The 26,218-nt window shown below is 33.7% G+C and overlaps 3 long non-coding RNA genes across 4 annotated transcripts; all 3 read left to right on the forward strand.

Annotated features, from left to right (window-relative positions):
* The first annotated feature begins 2,992 nt into the window (after positions 1-2,992).
* On the forward strand, positions 2,993-8,201 carry LOC130222498 (uncharacterized). Its single transcript, XR_008836477.1, has 3 exons — positions 2,993-3,088; positions 7,143-7,232; positions 7,900-8,201. It is a non-coding gene; the product is annotated as an uncharacterized LOC130222498 (long non-coding RNA).
* A 3,489-nt stretch (positions 8,202-11,690) lies between these two features.
* Positions 11,691-16,164, forward strand: LOC130222499 (uncharacterized). Its single transcript, XR_008836478.1, has 3 exons — positions 11,691-11,841; positions 15,290-15,379; positions 16,045-16,164. It is a non-coding gene; the product is annotated as an uncharacterized LOC130222499 (long non-coding RNA).
* A 4,496-nt stretch (positions 16,165-20,660) lies between these two features.
* On the forward strand, positions 20,661-25,858 carry LOC130222500 (uncharacterized). Of its 2 annotated transcripts, none has more exons than XR_008836479.1 (3): positions 20,661-20,826; positions 24,973-25,062; positions 25,739-25,858. It is a non-coding gene; the product is annotated as an uncharacterized LOC130222500 (long non-coding RNA). The 2 variants fall into 2 exon arrangements; XR_008836480.1 differs by lacking the exon at positions 20,661-20,826 and adding an exon at positions 24,502-24,563.
* Positions 25,859-26,218: the final 360 nt, after the last annotated feature.

The raw sequence follows: 26,218 nt of genomic DNA on the forward strand, positions 1-26,218 counted from the left end.
GAGATCATCAATACGCACAAATAGTTCAAAGCCCTCTTACACTTTTTAGTTTCAGTAGCTCAACTGACTAAACCTTTGTGCTTTAATCAGGGAGTCTGGTGTTCGAATCCCACTGTTGATGATCTTCATTTGTAATTGATTACTTTGTATCAATTATCTGAGCTAAAACATGATGTGTGATCACATACTCAGTATATCAAAGTACATACTTTGAGGTCATGGGTTCATATCACCCTTATGCCAAAATCAGTGCAAAAGGTTTTTTAGCGATAAAATGCAAAATATATCAATGTCACTTTGTCAAATGCCCTCTTCAGCTTGTCCAGCTCAGTGGCATAATTGATTAAAACGCTATGCTTTATCTGTGAGGTCATGGGTTCAAATCCTGCTTATGCTAAAATCAAGACAAAATGTTTTTACTGCTAAAATGCAGAAGATCTCATTGTCACCTTGTCAAAACTTCTCTTCATCTGTCCAGCTCAGTGGCTCAATTCACTAAAACATTGCGTTTTAACTTTGAGGTAGTGGGTTCAAATCCTGCTTATGCCAAACTCAGTGCAAAAATGTTTTTTTTACTGATAAAATGCAAAGTATCTCAATGTCACCCTGTCAAAATTCCAATTCTTCTTGTCCGGCTCAGTGGCTCACTTGGTTAAAACACTGTGTTTTACTATGGGAGTCATGGGTTCAAACCCTGCTTATGGCACACTCAATAAAAACTTTTCATCAGTTATAGAATAATCACAAATACAGAACATACACAACACACTTTACCTCACAAGCTTCAGTGGCGTAATGGGTAAAGGAATAGACTTGAGAGTCTGATGCAGAGAAGGTGTGGGTTCAAATCCCAGCTGTTGCCTTTTTTCAGAATTTGGCTCAAAACACTCTTTAAATTCACCCGGAAAACCCTGTTCACTTGACTAACTCAGTGGCTCAGTTGATAAAGCATTAACCTTTAATCTTGGAGTCCTGGGTTCAAATCTCATTATTGCTTGTTGTGGATAAATCCAACAAAGTGTGCCAAACACCACCTCTCAGCGTGTAAGCCAAGATGGCACTACTGGCTGAACACCGTTGGTTGCGGACAAGGTGACAGATGAGAAATAGGTTCGAATCCCACCTAAGAACCTACCTGGGGCGGTAAGACGACTAAGAGGGCAAGTACCTGAGGCTCAACGATAAAGGAGCACAAAGTGAAACACGGACCGGAATATGAAATGAAACACGGATTCGAGTAAAATGTGAGACACGGACAAGGACAAGGGCGTGATGTGAAACACGGATAAATGCATGATGTGAAACACGGACCACAGATGAGAATGGTGGACAATCCTGCGGGGGCAACAAACAGAGATGAGTGAAGAAGGTTGGACTGGAACAAGGTGAGAGAAAGGCGGAAAGAGGAGAGGAGAGCAGCGGAGCAGGAAGAGGAAAAAAAAGTTTTTTTTTTTTTTAAATTTCGTTTTTTTTTGGAAAACATAAAAAAATTCAGTATCACCGTGGTGATTCGAACCCCAGTCTCCTGTGATCAGTTATGCTCTCACACCATGAGCACTGACCACTAGGCCACGAGGATCTCACACTAACAACTGTTCGGTTGTCATATTTAAAGAAGACATGAGCCGTGTAGTTTTAAAAAAAAAAGCTGAAAAGATTTTTATTAAAATTAAATATTAATTAAAATGTAACTCTTAAAAGTTCTTATCTTTTATAGAAGTCAGAATAAACAGAGAATGGTGAAATAAATCATAAATCACACACTATAAAGGGTCAAATTAATTATTTCTGGGTAAAGAAAAAGGCATAATTTAAGTTAGACTATATATATATATACACACATTTAAACGTATTTTAAAATACTTACACTTGTTGCTACAAATGCTATTAAAACCATCTCAAAACATTACAATACTTACTTTAATATTACTTTACAATACAAAATATAATTCAACAATAAACGAAACTGGCTTATCAGCAGCTCGACGTGAATAATAAATAATAAAATTAGCACGTATTTGTGTGATGAATGATGTATGATTTAATTCGAGCCATGTAACTTTTTACAGTTTGATAGATCACATTTTAGTTTGATGTAGAATAGGATGCTTAATTAATGCTAGATCTGATAGCAACTCAGTGGATGCTTCTGCTTCTGTTTAAAATGAAATTGAGGTTAAGTTGGTTTTATATTTGCACATTCAGACTTTCTCTTTAATAATATAATTTCAGAAAAATATTCTTTTCAAATTGGACAAAACCTACCATTTGTGTCAGGTTGGTAACTTAAATAAATAAATAAAACTATTAACGATTTGAATTTATTATTTATTTATCACAAAGCTCATAAATGTGTCGTGAAGAAGCAGAAGCATCAGATTTACACATCTTTTAACAAAAAGATAAGTTTATTCACTGCCTACATCACACTAAAGCACCAGCAGATAAGAACACAACCGCTTATTGATTCTACCAAAGCTTTAGGAGAATCTCCATCCTAAATTCACATGAGAATAACAGGCTGCTCATCAAGAGAGCAACATGTAAAGTTAAACAAAGTACGTTTTAAACCTTTATAAAAAAAAAACTAGATAATGAGTGCTAACGAGTTTAAAAGGAAACGTAGTAATTGTGTAAAGTTACTTACAGGTGAGTCGAGTGACACTCTTGATTCTTGACTTCACAGCGTGTCGTTTGTTGTTAACGTTATTGATGGGCTGAAATATATGCTGTTGAGTGACAGAGACTGTAACTGAGCTGTCATCTGCAGTAACTGTACTTTAATGGCCTTAAAACATGAATAAACGGTCGTGTCGAGGCGGCTGTCATCAGTGTCATGTTGTTGATGAGGCTCTAAATGTGTCACAGTCACGCTGAACGTCAAAGCCGCTGACGCCGCCTAGTGGAGCGGAAGTGAATCAGTGTCAGTAGTTTTAATGCATGAAAACAAACTAGAAGTGTGTCGTTGCAGACGGGTTGCATTTTTTAGTTTTATGTATGTTAAATCACGTCTGTGATCTTTTTTAAATGGCCTCGAGCAGCAGATAAACAATGAATCTAACGGATGATCAGTTTCCCAACTGAAGGGGTAAGAGAAAATCAAATGTCCAATGTGTTGAACTGTAGTAGGCACATGCATTTATCACATGGCCGAAAAATAAACACAAATAGTAAAAGGGACAAGAGGTCTAGCAATACTATTTTACTAGTTGTTTATGCTTCAAATATATATTTTTGACGCAAAGTTATCTTTATTATTTAGGTTTAGAGTCAATAATTTATTTCATGTTATGATATTTGCAGACTCGTAAAGCCTATTTTAAAACGACTCATTTTCCAGCTCCTCCTTGTGGACATGAAGTATATCTTACAGAACTGAACCACAAACAGGGATAAAGACTCTTACTGGCTGACTTGGATTGCATGGGGAAATGCTGCATTACTGATTATTTTTGCATTAAGTTCATCCATCAGTGCAAGTTTCACTTAAGAAGTGATGTTTTAAATTAATATATATATTTTTATAAACACTTTTTTAACGTTAAACAATTTTTTTTGCTCACTTTTTGCAAAAGTGAATATTTGAGTGCTTTAATCAGCAGACAGCAGCACAACGGCATTGAGTTGTCTAAATGTTGCAGTGCTCAATAGAATCAAGTGTGCATCTCTGTTCATTATGCAGATGCAAATACTTTATTTTATTTAATTTTAATGGCATTTAAAATAAAAATCCTCATAAATTATTCTCTGTACTTTCTGAAAAGATCTCAGTCCACACTACTTGACTGAAATGTAATGCAGCTTGAAATGCAACTGGATGCTCTTGCTCTGATTCTACTGCCTCTTACGCATGCAGCTTCAGCAAAATAGCAGAATTTAATGTTAATTAGCAACACAACTCAGAATGCTTATTTAACTGCTAATCGACAGTAAGAATTTTGACTGTTTGACCATTTAAAAAGTTGGTAAATTTAAGTGGTTTTAAAGTAATTATGATTTTCAGTTATTCTGTTTTTTTTAAAAAAGGTTGATGTATGGATGAAAAAGTTGCCCACTGCACATTTCAGACAAGATTGCACTGAGAAAACATTGTCACTTAAATTAAGTAAATGCTAACAAAGTGCAATTATTAATTATAATCTAGGCCTATATGTGCTATGTTATTGTGTGTTTGTTTTAAGTTATAGACCAATCATTGCAGACCTAGACTTGACAGACATGTAACGTTGACTTTGAGACTATGTTTTAACATATAGACCTCTTCAAATGATCTCTCATGCTACAGCTCTCATCTAATGTCATCCAGCCACATGAGATGAGAGGAAATAAAACAAAAATAATGTTATTTATTTAATCACTATATGAGTACACCCCGTTTTGAAAATGAATATTTTTATTCATTTTTCAGTGGATATAGGCAATATATTTTGGTGCATTTGAACAAAACAGATTTTAGGTAAAACATGTAAATTTATGCAAAATATTTAAAAAAATGCAAACTACAAAATTTCAACAAAATTTTCATATATTTTTAGTTTTTGTTTATTGTTTCTTTTTTTTTTATTCTATGTAATATTTTTCCTTAATATTAAAATTTGAGCTACTATTTTTGGACCGTTATCGTAGGTTATTTTGTTAGATTAGCTCTATTTGGCTTTAGTACTGACTAATCTAATATATAAACACAAATATAATGTTGTACAGCTTCCTATAGAAAATATTAATTAAAAGAGAGATTTGTGAAGGTGTACTCATATATGCTGAGCACTGTATATACATATAATTTTGCTTCATTTTTTTTTTCAATTGTTTTTCCACAAATTTCAGAACCCTGGTGTCAATTTTCAAAACTCTAGATACAAAACTTTAAATAGTCACTACTTTTAACACAGGCTCTCCAGTGTTCAAAATGTTGCATGTTGCATTCATTTCTTTCGAGAAGTCTTGCATATGCAGCATCATTGGTTCACGTAATCCTTTAATCATACAAATACTACAGGAACACAGGAACTTTAGATCACCCACACACAAGATACACATCATTTCAATAAACTATCATCAACAATCATTCAATATTGTTGTTTAAAATATATGATACAGGTTTCACTATGGTTTCTACATGTGTGGAGGGAATAGTACAGACAGTGGAATCACTCAACTAAAGTTATATTCATTCAATCATAATGTAGGTTTACTGTAAAATAAAACTAAATCGAACAGTAAAGTTAACAAAAGTGTTTCTCACTGCACGTCCCCACATCGAAAGCTGATACTGTATATGGCATCGTATATATGCAAATTACATTTGGAGTTCACATACTGTATATAAAATGTCACATTTGTCAAAAAATTGCAAAAATCCCTCTACTTTTTTTCAACCATATCATGTAAGTGTGTGTGTGTGTGTTTGTGTTCATATAAGGCCAAATTGTAATTATTTACAATTATTTGGCAATTTTTGCAATATTTTGACATGTATAGCATATTTTGTATATGTGAAATCCTTCTATATATCAGATTTCTTTTTTGCATCTGTGTTTCCATCAGTCTGGTGTTGTGGATTTGACCACAGGTTCTCCTCTACATCACAGTGAAGTTTTCATTAGTCAAGAATCTCAGAAAGAACCTTCTGTCAATGCAAAGTCCGGCCTGACGTTGGTCTGCTGTGGTGCTGCGATTGGGTTTTCTTGCATACAGTAATGTCAAATATTTAAAGATTGTCTGTAAAAAGTGGTACCGTGTTGTGGAACTTAGAACCCATACAGTATATATGGAATAAGGATGAAGTCTATAGATGATGTATTGCAGTTGGGTCATCTTTTGTGGTAACTGTCATTTGATCTATCCTGAAATTTTCATCATCTAAACATGTAATATTATACATCAGTTTCCATGCATCAAGAATAATGCAACAGGTATTTATTATTTTGAGCACTTGTATCAGTTAATAGTTACAGCATGTTAATTTAATGAATACTCAAGTGTGAGTAGCATTTTGAAATGGGATCAATTTGCTGTTCAGTTGTGTTATATTGGAAAGGGGATTTTAGTTCAATGAACAAAGTATCTTTGACTTGTGTTTATTGTATCCAAGCATTTGAAAAAAAGAGTTAAGAGTTTTGCAAAAATGTGCAATTTTTGTGCAAAAAACAAATGCCACGTGTACACTATGTACAAAAGTAAACATTATGAGGAATTCTAACAAACTTCTTAATAGAAAAGATAAGTTTATATGCAGCTAAACATGCCTAGTTTATATTTTGTGGCAGATGAAGAAAAGACAGAAAATATGTTTTATATTTTTTGTAACTAAACATGCTTGCAGCTGGGGGGGGGGGTTCTGTCATAGATGAGTGCTTAATAAATCTGAAAATTATAATTTATGTTTGCTAATTCTTATTTTCTTTCAGCTAGTTTTTTAGTGACTTTCATTTTATTTTTTTATTTATTGTGAATTTTTATTATGATTTCAGTCATTCATTTTCTTTTTGACTTAGTCCCTTTACTAACCAGGGGTCGCCACAGCAGAATGAACCGCCAACTTATCCAGCATATGTTTTCCACAGCAGATGCCCTTTCAGCTGTAATCCACCACTGGGAAACATCTATACACACTCACTCACACTCATACACTATGGACAATTTAGCTGATTATGAGCTCCCTCTTGTGGCCAATATGTGTACAAGCATTAATAATGATATAATAGAAAAGGTGAGGTGGCCGCCCGGTTGCAGCAGATAAGATGGCGATTGGTGGTTTTCAGTTGGAGAAATATAACTAGTAAGTTCATTAAAGGATCCGTATCGGCCCAAAACAAAACTAATGTTGTAAAAACTGATCAGAAGTTGTTAATGAACTCAATGGCAAACTAAAATGACATCAGTCCATATGTGAAGTATATGTTGTGTTTGTGTTTTACCTCTGTCTGCTCATTTAGACTTTGAGTTCAGCAATAAAAGCAGCATGTAAACACTTTCAGACCTTCAGAAGAACACATGGATCATGTTGTGACTAGTCTGTTGCTAATAATCTGGCCTAATGTTTGTTAATAGTTTTATGTGTGAATATGCAGTGTTTAGTCTCTCATGAAAACATTGTAAACCATTAAAGATGGTTTATTTATGTCTGTCTTTGCTCTCAGAATAAGGGATGTGTTTGGAGCCTCACACTCATCCAGCAGAAGCATGTGGACAGACATTGACAGTAATGATGGTCATCTGCTGATGGACAGGTGAGGGAAGACCTACTTGTGTTTGTGTTGTTCATGTCTTTCACCATTTTCAAGGATCACTCTTCTAGAATGCAAATGATTTCTAAGTATTTTTTATGCTAAAATTATCTTTATTTTAGCATTAAAAAACCTTTAGAGTTCAAAAATGGCTTTCAATGTATAACCTTATATAAATTTCCTTCTGGCTTATGTTATTTTTTATATATAATTTCATTTTTCTTCTTGTTTTCTTTCTTTTAAACTGTACTTTATTTGTAACCTGCATATTGTCATTTTTTCTGTACTTCATCTAAAGTTTCAAAGTTTGCACAACCTTATATTGTTAATTGTGTTAACAATATAGTTTAACACGGTACAATTTATGTACAATTTTAAATGTAATTTTTTTACACATAAAACAATATGTAACATTTTTCTTAAAATTTGTGTTAAAACAACTGTTAGGCAATGACCAAACCTTGTTCTAATTTACATCTCTAACAGATTCACTATGAAAAAAAATTAGACATGTGGTGGCTGGACATGTGAATACACACTCTTAACCTAGAGGGGGGTCAACAAGTATGGTTAATATAATATATTGTCCCTATATTATATTAATCCTACTTGTTGATCTTTTTTTTTTAAATACATCATAGTTTGACTTATTTTTCTCTTCCTGTAACAGATATGACTGAATCTTTCTCTGTGTCTCAGATGAGGAGGATGTGAAGCTCAGGACGGGTCATCATATCAACACATCAATCTACAGACAAACATCTCATTTGAATAAAGATTTAATGATGAAAGCCTGATCAATGTGTCAATGTTGTGCCCACTGGTGGATGATTTGTGTATCTGCATGAAAACAGCAAGAGGACAGAAAGTGAAGAGTGTGTAATCCTGCAGCTGTAGAGCAGTTTAAGATCAAGCCTCATTAAAAACACCTGAAGCTGCTAATCAATCAAGCTCATCAGCACTGATAGAAATCTCCTGACTCAAATAGTTTTTACTTGACTAAATCAAAAGAGTTAAGTAAAACATGTATAAAGTATGTATTTTCAATCAATTACAGTCTGAAATGAATACATTTTTCTGATTGCACATTTCAAACATATAAGTTTCATGAATGCTGACATTTTTAATTAAAAAGTTTAAGGAAATGTCAGTAAGAGTGGGATATGTTCTATCAAATAAACAAAACCTGGCAACACAACTGTCCAAAGCACATGTTCACAGCACAAGCTCAGGTGATAAAGTGTTATGAGCTCATATTTCACTACTGTTTACTTTAAAATAATCAAATGATGATTTACCCGAGATAAATTCATAAAGACACTTGAAGCATTAAACAGTTTCTCAGGAGGAAAGTCGTGGATACAAATCCTTCAAGTGCAAAAGTTGTTTGATCAAATACAAATCTCTCAGTATTTGCTTCATTAATTAATTTAAGAACCACAGAAAGCTTGTTAGCTCTAGTGTATTTAAAAAAATAAAAATAAATAAAATGATACTAAATATTCAATGAACTAAATCCCGTCCAAACACAAATAATGTTTCTCAGACTCAGTGGTTTGGCTGATTTAAGAGAGTTCTGAGGTCAAATCCAATGATTACTGATTCCAATTGGAGAATCCTTTTGATTTAATTGAGAACACACTATTACAAATGAAGGTCATCAAGAGTGAGGTTTGAACCCGGGTCTCCCAGATTAAATCGTGACACTTTAATAAGCTGAGCTACAGAGTCTAAGGAGAATATGTGTTTTGTAGATTGGCTTTTATTGAGCATTTTGTAACATTTTTGACACAAGATCATCAATACGCACAAATAGTTCAAAGCCCTGTTACACTTTTTAGTTTCAGTAGCTCAACTGACTAAACCTTTGCGCTTTAATCAGGGAGTTTGGTGTTCGAATCCCACTGTTGATGATCTTCATTTGTAATTGATTACTTTGTATCAATTATCTGAGCTAAAACATGATGTGTAATCACATACTCAGTATATCAAAGTACATACTTCGAGGTCATGGGTTCATATCACACTTATGCCAAAATCAGTGCAAAATGTTTTTACTGCTAAAATGCAGAAGATCTCATTGTCACCTTGTCAAAACTTCTCTTCAGCTTGTCCAGCTCAGTGGCTCAATTCACTAAAACATTGCGTTTTAACTTTGAGGTAGTGGGTTCGGATCCTGCTTATGCCAAACTCAGTGCAAAAATGTTTTTTTTACTGATAAAATGCAAAGTATCTCAATGTCACCCTGTCAAAATTCTATTTCATCTTGTCCGGCTCAGTGGCTCACTTGGTTAAAACACTGTGTTTTACTATGGGAGTCATGGGTTCAAACCCTGCTTATGGCACACTCAATAAAAACTTTTCATCAGTAATAAAATAATCACAAATACAGAACATACACAACACACTTTACCTCACAAGCTTCAGTGGCGTAATGGGTAAAGGAATAGACTTGAAAGTCTGATGCAGAAAAGATGTGGGTTCAAATCCCAGCTGTTGCCTTTTTTCAGAATTTGGCTCAAAACACTCTTTAAATTCACCCGGAAAACCCTGTTCACTTGACTAGCTCAGTGGCTCAGTTGATAAAGCATTCGCCTTTAATCTTGGAGTCCTGGGTTCAAATCTCACTATTGCTTGTTGTGGATAAATCCAACAAAGTGTGCCAAACACCACCTCTCAGCGTGTAAGCCAAGATGGCACTACTGGCTGAACACCGTTGGTTGCGGACAAGGTGACAGACGAGAAATAGGTTCGAATCCCACCTAAGAACCTACCTGGGGCGGTAAGACGAATAAGAGGGCAAGTACCTGAGGCTCAAGGATAAAGGAGCACAAAGTGAAACACGGACCGGAATATGAAATGAAACACAGACTCGAGTAAGATGTGAAACACGGACAAGGACAAGGGCGTGATGTGAAACACGGATAAAGGCATGATGTGAAACACGGACCACGGATGAGAATGGTGGACAATCCTGCGGTGGCAACAAACAGAGATGAGTGAAGAAGGTTGGACTGGGACAAAGTGAGAGAGAGGCGGAGAGAAAGAGGAGAGGAGAGCAGCGAAGCAGGAAGAGGAAAAAAAAGCTTTTTTTTTTTTAAATTTCGTTTTTTTTTGGAAAAAATAAAAAAATTCAGTATCACCGTGGTGATTCGAACCCCAGTCTCCTGTGATCAGTTATGCTCTCACACCATGAGCACTGACCACTAGGCCACGAGGATCTCACACTAACAACTGTTCGGTTGTCATATTTAAAGAAGACATGAGCCGTGTAGTTTTAAAAAAAAAAGCTGAAAAGATTTTTATTAAAATTAAATATTAATTAAAATGTAACTCTTAAAAGTTCTTATCTTTTATAGAAGTCAGAATAAACAGAGAATGGTGAAATAAATCATAAATCACACACTATTAAGGGTCAAATTAATTAATTCTGGGTAAAGAAAAAGGCATAATTTAAGTTAGACTATATATATATACACACACATTTAAACATATTTTAAAATACTTACACTTGTTGCTACAAATGCTATTAAAATCATCTCAAAACATTACTTTACAATACTTACTTTAATATTACTTTACAATACAAAATATAATTCAACAATAAGCCAAACGGGCTTATCAGCAGCTCGACGTGAATAATAAATAATAAAATTAGCACGTATTTGTGTGATGAATGATGTATGATTTAATTCGAGCCATGTAACTTTTTACAATTTGATAGATCACATTTTAGTTTGATGTAGAATAGGATGCTTAAATTAATGCTAGATCTGATAGCAACTCAGTGGATGCTTCTGCTTCTGTTTAAAATGAAATTGAGGTTAATTTGGTTTTATATTTGCACATTCAGACTTTCTCTTTAATAATATAATTTCAGAAAAATATTATTTTTAAATTCTACAAAACAAAACAAAACAAAAGAAAAATTCTAACGCTTATTCACTGCCTACATCACACTAAAGCACCAGCAGATAAGAACACAACAGCTTATTGATTCTGCCAAAGCTTTAGGAGAATCTCCATCCTAAATTTACATGAGAATAACAGGCTGCTCATCAAGAGAGCAACATGTAAAGTTAAACAAAGTACGTTTTAAACCTTTATAAAAAAAACTAGATAATGAGTGCTAACGAGTTTAAAAGGAAACGTAGTAATTGTGTAAAGTTACTTACAGGTGAGTCGAGTGACACTCTTGATTCTTGACTTCACAGCGTGTCGTTTGTTGTTAACGTTATTGATGGGCTGAAATATATGCTGTTGAGTGACAGAGACTGTAACTGAGCTGTTATCTGCAGTAACTGTACTTTAATGGCCTTAAAACATGAATAAGCAGTCGTGTCGAGGCGGCTGTCATCAGTGTCATGTTGTTGATGAGGCTCTAAATGTGTCACAGTCACGCTGAACGTCAAAGCCGCTGACGCCGCCTAGTGGAGCGGAAGTGAATCAGTGTCAGCAGTTTTAATGCATGGAAACAAACAAGTGTGTCGTTGCAGACGGGTTGCGTTTTTAGTTTTATATATGTTAAATCACGTCTGTGATCTTTTTTAAATGGCCTCGAGCAGCAGATAACCAATGAATCTAACGGATGATCAGCTTCACAACTGAAGGGGTAGGAGAAAATCAAATGTCCAATGTGTTGAACTGTAGTAGGCACATGCATCTGTCACATGGCCGAAAAATAAACACAAATAGTAAAAGGGACAAGAGGTCTAGCAATACTATTTTACTAGTTGTTTATGCTTCAAATATATATTTTTGACGCAAAGTTATCTTTATTATTTAAGTTTAGAGTCAATAATTTATTTCATGTTATGATATTTGCAGACTCGTAAAGCCTATTTTAAAACGACTTATTTTCCAGCTCCTCCTTGTGGACATGAAGTATATCTTACAGAACTGAACCACAAACAGGGATAAAGACTCTTACTGGCTGACTTGGATTGCATGAGGAAATATTGCATTACTGATTATTTTTGCATTAAGTTCATCCATCAGTGCAAGTTTCACTTAAGAAGTGATGTTTTTAATTAATATATATATTTTTATAAACACTTTTTTAACATTAAACTATTTTTTTGCTCACTTTTTGCAAAAGTGAATATTTGAGTGCTTTAATCAGCAGACAGCAGCACAACGGCATTGAGTTGTCTAAATGTTGCAGTGCTCAATAGAATCAAGTGTGCATCTCTGTTCATTATGCAGATGCAAATATTTTATTTTATTTAATTTTAATGGCATTTAAAATAAAAATCCTCATAAATTGTTCTCTGTACTTTCTGAAAAGATCTCAGTCCACACTACTTGACTGAAATGTAATGCAGCTTGAAATGCAACTGGTTGCTCTTGCTCTGATTCTACTGCCTCTTACGCATGCAGCTTCAGCAAAATAGCAGAATTTAATGTTAATTAGCAGCACAACTCAGAATGCTTATTTAACTGCTAATCGACAGTAAGAATTTTGACTGTTTGACCATTTAAAAAGTTGGTAAATTTAAGTGGTTTTAAAGTAATTATGATTTTCAGTTATTCTTTTTTAAAAAAGGTTGATGCATGGATGAAAAAGTTGCCCACTGCACATTTCAGTCAAGATTGCACTGGGAAAACATTGACACTTAAATTAAGTAAATGCTAACGATCAAAGTGCAATTATTAATTATAATCTAGGCCTATATGTGCTATGTTATTGTGTGTTTGTTTTAAGTTATAGACCGATCATTGCAGACCTAGACTTGACAGGCATGTAACTTTGACTTTGAGACTGTTTTAACATATAGACCTATTCAAATGATCTCTCATGCTACAGCTCTCATCTAATGTCATCCAGCCACATGAGATGAGAGGAAATAAAACAAAAATAATGTTATTTATTAAATCACTATATGAGTAAACCCTGTTTTGAAAATGAATATTTTTATTCATTTTTCAGTGGATATAGGCAATATATTTTGGTGCATTTGAACAAAACAGATTTTAGGTAAAACATGTAAATTTATGCAAAATATTTTAAAAAATGCAAACTACAAAATTTCAACAAAATTTTCATATATTTTTAGTTTTGCTTATTGTTTCTTTTTTTTAATTCTATGTAATATTTTTCCTTAATATTAAAATTTGAGCTACTAGTTTTGGACCGTTATCGTAGGTTATTTTGTTAGATTAGCTCTATTTGGCTTTTGTACTGACTAATTTAATATATTAACACAAATATAATGTTGTACAGCTTCCTATAGAAACTACAATTGAAAAGAGAGATTTGTGAAGGTGTATTCATATATGCTGAGCACTGTATATATATATATATATAATTTTGCTTCATTTTTTTTTTCTATTGTTTTGCCACAAATTTCAGAACCCTGGTGTCAATTTTCAAAACTCTAGATACAAAACTTTAAATAGTCACTACTTTTAACACAGGCTCTCCAGTGTTCAAAATGTTGCATGTTGCATTCATTTCTTTCGAGAAGTCTTGCATTTGCTGCATCATTGGTTCACGTAATCCATTAATCATACAAATACTACAGGAACACAGGAACTTTAGATCACCCACACACAAGATACACATCATTTCAATAAACTATCATTAACAATCATTCAATATTGTTGTTTAAAATATATGATACAGGTTTCACTGTGGTTTATACATGTGTGGAGGGAATAGTACAGACAGTGGAATCACTCAACTAAAGTTATATTCATTCAATCATAATGTTGGTTTACTGTAAAATAAAACTAAATCGAACAGTAAAGTTAACAAAAGTGTTTCTCACTGCACGTCCCCATATCGAAAGCTGATACTGTATATGGCATCGTATATATGCAAATTACATTTGGAGTTCACATACTGTATATAAAATGTCAATTTTAGGATCAATTTGCTGTTCAATTGTGTTATATTGGAAAGGGGATTTTAGTTCAATGAACAAAGTATCTTTGACTTGTGTTTATTGTATCCAAGCATTTGAAAAGAGTTAAGAGTTTTGCAAAAATGTGCAATTTTTGTGCAAAAAACAAATGCTACGTGTACACTATGTATAAAAGTAAACATTATGAGGAATTCTAACAAACTTCTTAATAGAAAAGATAAGTTTATATGCAGCTAAACATGCCTAGTTTATATTTTGTGGCAGATGAAGAAAAGACAGAAAAAATGTTTTATATTTTTTGTAACTAAACGTGCTTGCAGCTGGGGGGGGGGGTGTTCTGTCATAGATGAGTGCTTATTAAATCTGAAAATAATAATTTATGTTTGCTCATTCTTATTTTCTTTCAGCTAGTTTTTAGTGACTCTTGTTAAATTTGTTTCATTTTATTTTTTTTTTTATTGTGAATTTTTATTATGATTTCAGTCATTCATTTTCTTTTCGACTTAGTCCCTTTATTAACCAGGGGTCGCCACAGCAGAATGAACCGCCAACTTATCCAGCATGTTTTCCACAGCGGATGCCCTTTCAGCTGTAACCACTGGGAAACATCCATACACACTCACTCACACTCATACACTATGGACAATTTAGCTGATTATAAGCTCCCTCTTGTGGCCAATATGTGTACAAGCATTAATAATGATATAATAGAAAAGATGAGGTGGCCGCCCGGTTGCAGCAGATAAGATGGCGATTGGTGGTTTTCAGTTGGAGAAATATAACTAGTAAGTTCATTAAAGGATCCGTATCGGCCCACAACATAACTAATGTTGTAAAAACTGATCAGAAGTGGTAATGAACTCAATGGCAAACTAAAATGACATCAGTCTATCTGTGAAGTATATGTTGTGTTTGTGTTTTACGGATGTAAGCATGTATTGCTGTGTAATTCTAATGTAGATCTCCTCTGTCTGCTAATTTAAACTGTGAGTTCAGCAATAAAAGCAGCATGTAAACACTTTCAGACCTTCAGAAGAACACATGGATCATGTTGTGACTAGTCTGTTGCTAACAATCTGGCCTGATGTTTGTTAATAAAGTTAGTTTTATGTGTGAATATGCAGTGTTTCGTCTCTCATGAAAACATTGTAAACCATTAAAGATGGTTTATTTATGTCTGTCTTTGCTCTGCAGAATAAGGGATGTGTTTGGAGCATCACACTCATCCGGCAGAAGCATGTGGACAGACATTGACAGTAATGATGGTCATCTGCTGATGGACAGGTGAGGGAAGACCTACTTGTGTTTGTGTTGTTCATGTCTTTCACCATTTTCAAGGATCACTCTTCTAGAATGCAAGTGATTTCTAAGTATTTTTATGCTAAAATTATCTTTATTTTAGCATTAAAAAACCTTTAGAGTTCAAAAATGGCTTTCAATGTATAACCTTATATAAATTTCCTTCTGGCTGATGTTATTTTTTATATATAATTTCATTTTTTTTCTTGTTTTCTTTCTTTTAAACTGTACTTTATTTGTAACCTGCATATTGTCATTTTTTTCTGTACTTCATGTAAAGTTTCAAAGTTTGCACAACCTTATATTGTTAATTGTGTTAACAATATAGTTTAATACGGTACAATTTATGTACAATTTAAAACTAAAATATTTTTTACACATGAAACAATATGAAACATTTTTCTTAATTTGTGTTAAAACAACTGTTAGGCAATGACCAAACCTTCTAATTTACATCTCTAACAGATTCACTATGAAAAAAATTAGACATGTGGTGGTTGGACATGTGAATACACACTCTTAACCTAGAGAGGAGGGGGGTCAACAAGTAGGGTTAATATAATATATTGTCCCTATATTATATTAATCCTACTTGTTGATCTTTTTTTTAATACAACATAGTTTGACTTATTTTTCTCTTCCTGTAACAGGTTTGACTGAATCTTTCTCTGTGTCTCAGATGAGGAGGATGTGAAGCTCAGGACGGGTCATCATATCAACACATCAATCTACAGACAAACATCACATTTTAATAAAGATTTAATGATGAAAGCCTGATCAATGTGTCAATGTTGTGCCCACTGGTGGATGATTTGTGTATCTGCATGAAAACAGCAAGAGGACAGAAAGTGAAGAGTGTGTAATCCTGCAGCTGTAGAGCAGTTTAAGATCAAGCCTCATTAAAAACACCTGAAGCTGCTAATCAATCAAGCTCATCAGCACTGATAGAAATCTCTTGACTCAAATAGTTTTTACTTGACTAAAACAAAAGAGTTAAGTAAAACATGTATAAAGTATGTATTTTCAATCAATTACAGTCTGAAATGAATACATTTTTGTGATTGCACATTTCAAACATATAAGTTTCATGAATGCTGACATTTTTAATTAAAAAGTTTAAGGAAATGTCAGCAAGAGTGGGATATGTTCTATCAAATAAACAAAACCTGGCAACACAACTGTCCAAAGCACATGTTCACAGCACAAGCTCAGGTGATAAAGTGTTGTGAGCTCATATTTCACTACTGTTTACTTTAAAATAATCAAATGATGATTTACCCGAGATAAATTCATAAAGACACTTGAAGCATTAAACAGTTTCTCAGGAGGAAAGTCGTGGATTCAAATCCTTCAAGTGCAAAAGTTGTTTGATCAAATACAAATCTCTCAGTATTTGCTTCATTAATTAATTTAAGAACCACAGAAAGCTTGTTAGCTCTAGTGCATTTAAAAAAATAAAAATAAATAAAATGATACTAAATATTCAATGAACTAAATCCCGTCCAAACACAAATAATGTTTCTCAGACTCAGTGGTTTGGCTGATTTAAGAGAGTTCTGAGGTGAAATCCAATGATTACTGATTCCAATTCGAGAATCCTTTTGATTTAATTGAGAACACACTATTACAAATGAAGGTCATCAAGAGTGAGGTTTGAACCCGGGTCTCCCAGATTAAATCAAGACACTTTAATAAGCTGAGCTACAGAGTCTAAAGAGAACATGTGTTTTGTAGATTGGCTTTTATTGAGCATTTTGTAACATTTTTTACAGAAGATCATCAATATGCACAAATAGTTCAAAGCCCTGTTACACTTTTTAGTTTCAGTAGCTCAACTGACTAAACCTTTGCGCTTTAATCAGGGAGTCCAGTGTTCGAATCCCACTGTTGATGATCTTCATTTGTAATTGATTACTTTGTATCAATTATCTGAGCTAAAACATGATGTGTGATCACATACTCAGTATATCAAAGTACATACTTTGAGGTCATGGGTTCATATCACCCTTATGCCAAAATCAATGCAAAATGTTTTTTAGTGATAAAATGCAAAAGATATCAATGTCACTTTGTCAAATGCCCTCTTCTGCTTGTCCAGCTCAGTGGCATAATTGATTAAAACGCTATGTTTTAACTGTGAGGTCATGGGTTCAAATCCTGATTATGCCAAAATTAAGACAAAATGTTTTTTAGCAATAAAATGCAAAACATCTCAATATCACCCTGTCAAATCCTCTCTTCATCTGTCTGGCTCAGTGGCTCAATTAATTAAAACTTTGCATTTAACTTTAAAGGTCATGGGTTCAAATCCTGCCTAAGCCGAAATCAATACAAATATGTTTTTTACTGATAAAATGCAGATCTCATTGTCACCTTGTCAAAGCTTCTCTTCAGCTTGTCCAGCTCCGTGGCTCAATTAACTATAACTTTGCGTTTTAACTTTGAGGATGTGGGTTCGTATCCTGCTTATAACAAACTCAATGCACAATGTTGTTTTTTGCGATAAAATGCAAAAGATCACAATGTCAATCAGTCAAAATCCATCTTGAACTTGTTCAGCTCAGTGGCTCAATTTGTTAAAACATTGCGTTTTAACTTTGAGGTAGTGGGTTCAAATCCTGCTTATGCCAAACTCAGTGAAAAAATGTTTTTTTTACTGATAAAATGCAAAGTATCTCAATGTCACCCTGTCAAAATTCCATTTCATCTTGTCCGGCTCAGTGGCTCACTTGGCTAAAACACTGTGTTTTACTATGGGAGTCATGAGTTCAAACCCTGCTTATGGCACACTCAATGAAAACTTTTCATCAGTAATAGAATAATCACAAATACAGAACATACACAACACACTTTACCTCACATGCTTCAGTGGCGTAATGGGTAAAGGATTAGACTTGAGAGTCTGATGCAGAAAAGATGTGGGTTCAAATCCCAGCTGTTGCCTTTTTTTCAGAATTTGGCTCAAAACACTCTTTAAATTCACCCGGAAAACCCTGTTCACTTGACTAACTCAGTGGCTCAGTTGATAAAGCATTAGCCTTTAATCTTGGAGTCCTGGGTTCAAATCTCATTATTGCTTGTTGTGGATAAATCCAACAAAGTGTGCCAAACACCACCTCTCAGCGTGTAAGCCAAGATGGCACTACTGGCTAAACACCGTTGGTTGCGGACAAGGTGACAGACGAGAAATAGGTTCGAATCCCACCTAAGAACCTACCTGGGGCGGTAAGACGAATAAGAGGGCAAGTACCTGAGGCTCAAGGACAAAGGAGCACAAAGTGAAACACGGACCGGAATATGAAATGAAACACGGACTCGAGTAAGATGTGAAACACGGACAAGGACAAGGGCATGATGTGAAACACGGACCTAACACGGATGAGAATGGTGGACAATCCTGGGGCAGTAAAACAGAGATGAGTGAAGAAGGTTGGACTGGGACAAGGAAGGAAGGAAGGAGGGAGAGAGAAAGGCGGAAGAGAGAGAGAGAGGTGGAGAGAAAGAGGAGAGCAGCGGAGCAGGAAGAGGAAAAAAAAGTTTTTTTTTTTTTAAATTTCGTTTTTTTTTGGAAAAAATAAAAAAATTCAGTATCACCGTGGTGATTCGAACCCCAGTCTCCTGTGATCAGTTATGCTCTCTCACCATGAGCACTGACCACTAGGCCACGAGGATCTCACACTAACAACTGTTCGGTTGTCATATTTAAAGAAGACATGAGCCGTGCATTTTTTAAAAAAAAAAAAATTAAAAAGATTTTTATTAAAATTAAATATTAATTAAAATGTAACTTAAAAGTTCTTATCTTTTATAGAAGTCAGAATAAACAGAGAATGGTGAAATAAATCATAAATCACACACTATAAAGGGTCAAATTAATTAATTCTGGGTAAAGAAAAAGGCATAATTTAAGTTAGACTATATATATACACACATTTAAATATATTTTAAAATACTTACACTTGTTGCTACAAATGCTATTAAAATCATCTCAAAACATTACTTTACAATACTTACTTTAATATTACTTTACAATACAAAATATAATTCAACAATAAATGAAACTGGCTTATCAGCAGCTCGACGTGAATAATAAATAATAAAATAAGCACGTATTTGCGCTTCCCATTTTAGTTTGATGGAGAATAGGATGCTTAAATTAATGCTAGATCTGATAGCAACTCAGTGGATGCTTCTGCTTCTGTTTAAAATGAAATTGAGGTTAAGTTGGTTTTATATTTGCACATTCAGACTTTCTCTTTAATAATATAATTTCAGAAAAATATTATTTTCAAATTCTACAAAACCTGCCATTTGTCAGGTTGGTAACTTAAATAAATAAATAATAAATTTAAATTGTTAATAGTTTTTTTTTATTTATTAATATCCAGCAGAAAACTGGAGCACTGGTCCTGTTGACAGCCACCTATTCAGCATTACATTAGTTAAGTTAAGTTTTATTTAACCAACCAGTGAAATCTGATAGTAAAGACATAGCAACAATTTGTTATATATTTCCTGGTTTCTTAACAAAAATATAACCTACACAAAAATATAACTAGATATTTTTACATATTAACATTACATTATCAATAGCTGGCAGTATTTTTAACATTTAAAATAAAGATTTAATAAACATGCATGTATAATTGCTGATGTTACAACAGGTAACTGGGTGTCTAACATCACAAAGCTCATAAATGTGTCGTGAAGAAGCAGAAGCATCAGATTTATACATCTTTTAACAAAAAGATAAGTTTATTCACTGCCTACATCACACTAAAGCACCAGCAGATAACAACACAACCGCTTATTGATTCTACCAAAGCTTTAGGAGAATCTCCATCCTAAATTCACATGAGAATAACAGGCTGCTCATCAAGAGAGCAACATGTAAAGTTAAACAAAGTACGTTTTAAACCTTTATAAAAAAACTAGATAATGAGTGCTAACGAGTTTAAAAGGAAACGTAGTAATTGTGTAAAGTTACTTACAGGTGAGTCGAGTGACACTCTTGATTCTTGACTTCACAGCGTGTCGTTTGTTGTTAACGTTATTGATGGGCTGAAATATATGCTGTTGAGTGACAGAGACTGTAACTGAGCTGTTATCTGCAGTAACTGTACTTTAATGGCCTTAAAACATGAATAAGCAGTCGTGTCGAGGCGGCTGTCATCAGTGTCATGTTGTTGATGAGGCTCTAAAGGTGTCACAGTCACGCTGAACGTCAAAGCCGCTGACGCCGCCTAGTGGAGCGGAAGTGAATCAGTGTCAGTAGTTTTAATGCATGAAAACAAACTAGAAGTGTGTCGTTGCAGACGGGTTGCATTTTTTAGTTTTATATATGTTAAATCACGTCTGTGATCTTTTTTAAATGGCCTCGAGCAGCAGATAAACATGGATTCTAACGGATGATCAGCTTCCCAACTGAAGGGGTAGGAGAAAATCAAATGTCCAATGTGTTGAACTGTAGTAGGCACATGCATTTATCACATGGCCAAAAAATAAACACAAATAGCAAAAGGGACAAGAGGTCTAGCAATACTATTTTACTAGTTGTTTATGCTTCAAAGATATATTTTTGACACAAAGTTATCTTACTATTTAAGTTCAATATGAATAATTTAATTCATGTTATGATATTTGCAGACTCGTAAAGCCTTTTTTAAAACGACTCATTTTCCAGCTCCTCCTTGTGGACATGAAGTATATCTTACAGAACTGAACCACAAACAGGGATAAAGACTCTTACTGGCTGACTTGGACTGCATGGGGAAATGTTGCATTACTGATTATTTTTGCATTAAGTTCATCCATCAGTGCAAGTTTCACTTAAGAAGGGATGTTTTAAATTAATATATATTTTTTTATAAACTCATTATTCAACATTAAACAATTTTTTGCTCACTTTTTGCAAAAGTGAATATTTGAGTGCTTTAATCAGCAGACAGCAGCACAACGGCATTGAGTTGTCTAAATGTTGCAGTGCTCAATGGAATCAAGTGTGCATCTCTGTTCATTATGCAGATGCAAATATTTTATTTTATTTAATTTTAATGGCATTTAAAATAAAAATCCTCATAAATTGTTCTCTGTACTTTCTGAAAAGATCTCAGTCCACACTACTTGACTGAAATGTAATGCAGCTTGAAATGCAACTGGATGCTCTTGCTCTGATTCTACTGCCTCTTACGCATGCAGCTTCAGCAAAATAGCAGAATTTAATGTTAATTAGCAACACAACTCAGAATGCTTATTTAACTGCTAATCGACAGTAAGAATTTTGACTGTTTGACCATTTAAAAAGTTGGTAAATTTAAGTGGTTTTAAAGTTATTATGATTTTCAGTTATTCTGTTTTTTTTTTAAAAAGGTTGATGCATGGATGAAAAAGTTGCCCACTGCACATTTCAGACAAGATTGCTCTGAGAAAACATTGTCACTTAAATTAAGTAAATGCTAACGATCAAAGTGCAATTATTAATTATAATCTAGGCCTATATGTGCTATGTTATTGTGTGTTTGTTTTAAGTTATAGACTGATCATTGCAGACCTAGACTTGACAGGCATGTAACTTTGACTTTGAGACTGTTTTAACATATAGGCCTATTCAAATGATCTCTCATGCTACAGCTCTCATCTAATGTCATCCAGCCACATGAGATGAGAGGAAATAAAACAAAAATAATGTTATTTATTTAATCACTATATGAGTACACCCCATTTTGAAAATGAATATTTTTATCCATTTTTCAGTGGATATAGGCAATATATTTTGGTGCATTTGAACAAAACAGATTTTAGGTAAAACATGTAAATTTATGCAAAATATTAAAAAAAATACAAACTACAAAATTTCAACAAACTTTTCATATATTTTTAGTTTTTGCTTATTGTTTTTTTTTTTAATTCTATGTAATATTTTTCCTTAATATCAAAATTTGAGCTACTAGTTTTGGACCGTTATCGTAGGTTATTTTGTTAGATTAGCTCTATTTGGCTTTAGTACTGACTAATCTAATATATTAACACAAATATAATGTTGTACAGCTTCCTATAGAAAATACAATTGAAAAGAGAGATTTGTGAAGGTGTATTCATATATGCTGAGCACTGTATATACATATAATTTTGCTTCATTTTTTTTTCAATTGTTTTGCCACAAATTTCAGAACCCTTGTGTCAATTTTCAAAACTCTGAATACAAAACTTTAAATAGTCACTACTTTTAACACAGGCTCTCCAGTGTTCAAAATGTTGCATTCATTTCTTTCGAGAAGTCTTGCATTTGCTGCATCATTGATTCACGTAATCCATTAATCATACAAATACTACAGGAACACAGGAACTTTAGATCACCCACACACAAGATACACATCATTTCAATAAACTATCATCAACAATCATTCAATATTGTTGTTTAAAATATATGATACAGGTTTCACTGTGGTTTCTACATGTGTGGAGGGAATAGTACAGACAGTGGAATCACTCAACTAAAGTTATATTCATTCAATCATAATGTGGGTTTACTGTAAAATAAAACTAAATCGAACAGTAAAGTTAACAAAAGTGTTTCTCACTGCACGTCCCCACATCGAAAGCTGATACTGTATATGGCATCGTATATATGCAAATTACATTTGGATTTCACATACTGTATATAAAATGTCACATTTGTCAAAAAATTGCAAAAATCCCTCTACTTTTTTTCAACCATATCATGTAAGTGTGTGTGTGTGTGTGTGTGTGTGTGTTTGTGTTCATATAAGGCCAAATTGTAATTATTTACAATTATTTGGCAATTTTTGCAATATTTTGACATGTGTAGCAAATTTTGTATATGTGAAATCCTTATGAACTAGTATGTCATTTACATATACATATTTCTATATATCAGATTTATTTTTTGCATCTGTGTTTCCATCAGTCTGGTGTTGTGGATTTGACCACAGGTTCTCCTCTACATCACAGTGAAGTTGTCATTAGTCAAGAATCTCAGAAAGAACCTTCTGTCAATGCAAATTCAGGCCTGACGTTGGTCTGCTGTGGTGCTGCGATTGGGCTTTCTTGCATACAGTAATGTCAAATATTTAAATATTGTCTGTAAAAAGTGGTACCGTGTTGTGGAACTTAGAACCCATACAGTATATATGGAATAAGGATGAAGTCTATAGATGATGTATTGCAGTTGGGTCATCTTTTGTGGTAACTGTCATTTGATCTATCCTGAAATTTTCATTATCTAAACATGTAATATTATACATCAGTTTCCATGCATCAAGAATAATGCAACAGGTATTTATTATTTTGAGCACTTGTATCAGTTAATAGTTACAGCATGTTAATTTAATGAATACTCAAGTGTGAGTAGCATTTTGAAATGGGATCAATTTGCTGTTCAATTGTGTTATATTGGAAAGGGGATTTTAGTTCAATGAACAAAGTATCTTTGACTTGTGTTTATTGTATACAAGCATTTGAAAAAAAAGAGTTAAGAGTTTTGCAAAAATGTGCAATTTTTGTGCAAAAAACAAATGCCACGTGTACACTATGTACAAAAGTAAACATTAAGAGGAATTCTAACAAACCTCTTAATAGAAAAGATAAGTTTATATGCAGCTAAACATGCCTAGTTTATATTTTGTGGCAGATGAAGAAAAGACAGAAAATATGTTTTATATTTTTTGTAACTAAACGTGCTTGCAGCTGGGGGGGGGGTTTCTGTCATAGATGAGTGCTTATTAAATCTGAAAATAATAATATATGTTTGCTCATTCTTATTTTCTTTCAGATAGTTTTTAGTGACTCTTAGTGGTTCATTTTATTTTTTTATTTATTGTGAATTTTTATTATGATTTCAGTCATTCATTTTCTTTTCGACTTAGTCCCTTTACTAACCAGGGGTCGCCACAGCAGAATGAACCACCAACTTATCCAGCATATGTTTTCCACAGCGGATGCCCTTTCAGCTGTAACCCACCACTGGGAAACATCCATACACACTCACTCACACTCATACACTATGGACAATTTAGCTGATTAGAGGCTCCCTCTTGTGGCCAATATGTGTATAAGCATTAATAATGATATAATAGAAAAGGTGAGGTGGCCGCCCGGTTGTAGCAGATAAGATGGCGATTGGTGGTTTTCAGTTGGAGAAATATAACTAGTAAGTTCATTAAAGGATCCGTATCGGCCCACAACATAACTAATGTTGTAAAAACTGATCAGAAGTGGTAATGAACTCAATGGCAAACTAAAATGACATCAGTCTATCTGTGAAGTATATGTTGTGTTTGTGTTTTACGGATGTAAGCATGTATTGCTGTGTAATTCTAATGTAGATCTCCTCTGTCTGCTAATTTAAACTGTGAGTTCAGCAATAAAAGCAGCATGTAAACACTTTCAGACCTTCAGAAGAACACATGGATCATGTTGTGACTAGTCTGTTGCTAACAATCTGGCCTGATGTTTGTTAATAAAGTTAGTTTTATGTGTGAATATGCAGTGTTTCGTCTCTCATGAAAACATTGTAAACCATTAAAGATGGTTTATTTATGTCTGTCTTTGCTCTGCAGAATAAGGGATGTGTTTGGAGCATCACACTCATCCGGCAGAAGCATGTGGACAGACATTGACAGTAATGATGGTCATCTGCTGATGGACAGGTGAGGGAAGACCTACTTGTGTTTGTGTTGTTCATGTCTTTTACCATTTTCAAGGATCACTCTGCTAGAATGCAAGTGATTTCTAAGTATTTTTATGCTAAAATTATCTTTATTTTAGCATTAAAAAAACCTTTAGAGTTCAAAAATGGCTTTCAATGTATAACCTTATATACATTTCCTTCTGGCTTATGTCATTTTTTATATATAATTTCATTTTTCTTCTTGTTTTCTTTCTTTTAAACTGTACTTTATTTGTAACCTGCATATTGTAATTTTTTTTCTGTACTTCATCTAAAGTTTCAAAGTTTGCACAACCTTATATTGTTAATTGTGTTAACAATATAGTTTAACACGGTACAATTTATGTACAATTTTAAATGAAAATTTTTTTTTTACACATGAAACAATATGTAACATTTTTCTTAATTTGTGTTAAAACTGTTAGGCAATGACCAAACCTTCTTCTAATTTCCATCTCTAACAGATTCACTATGAAAAAAAATAGACATGTGGTGGTTGGACATGTGAATACAAACTCTTAACCTAGAGGGGGGGGGGGGGGTCAACAAGTAGGGTTAATATAATATATTGTCCCTATATTATATTAATCCTACTTGTTGATCTTTTTTTTTTTAAATACATCATAGTTTGACTTATTTTTCTCTTCCTGTAACAGATATGACTGAATCTTTCTCTGTGTCTCAGATGAGGAGGATGTGAAGCTCAGGACGGGTCATCATATCAACACATCAATCTACAGACAAACATCACATTTGAATAAAGATTTAATGATGAAAGCCTGATCAATGTGTCAATGTTGTGCCCACTGGTGGATGATTTGTGTATCTGCATGAAAACAGCAAGAGGACAGAAAGTGAAGAGTGTGTAATCCTGCAGCTGTAGAGCAGTTTAAGATCAAGCCTCATTAAAAACACCTGAAGCTGCTAATCAATCAAGCTCATCAGCACTGATAGAAATCTCCTGACTCAAATAGTTTTTACTTGACTAAAACAAAAGAGTTAAGTAAAACATGTATAAAGTATGTATTTTCAATCAATTACAGTCTGAAATGAATACATTTTTCTGATTGCACATTTCAAACATATAAGTTTCATGAATGCTGACATTTTTAATTAAAAAGTTTAAGGAAATGTCA

This window comes from Danio aesculapii, chromosome 4 (assembly GCF_903798145.1).
Source record: "Danio aesculapii chromosome 4, fDanAes4.1, whole genome shotgun sequence".
Lineage (NCBI taxonomy): Eukaryota > Metazoa > Chordata > Actinopteri > Cypriniformes > Danionidae > Danio > Danio aesculapii.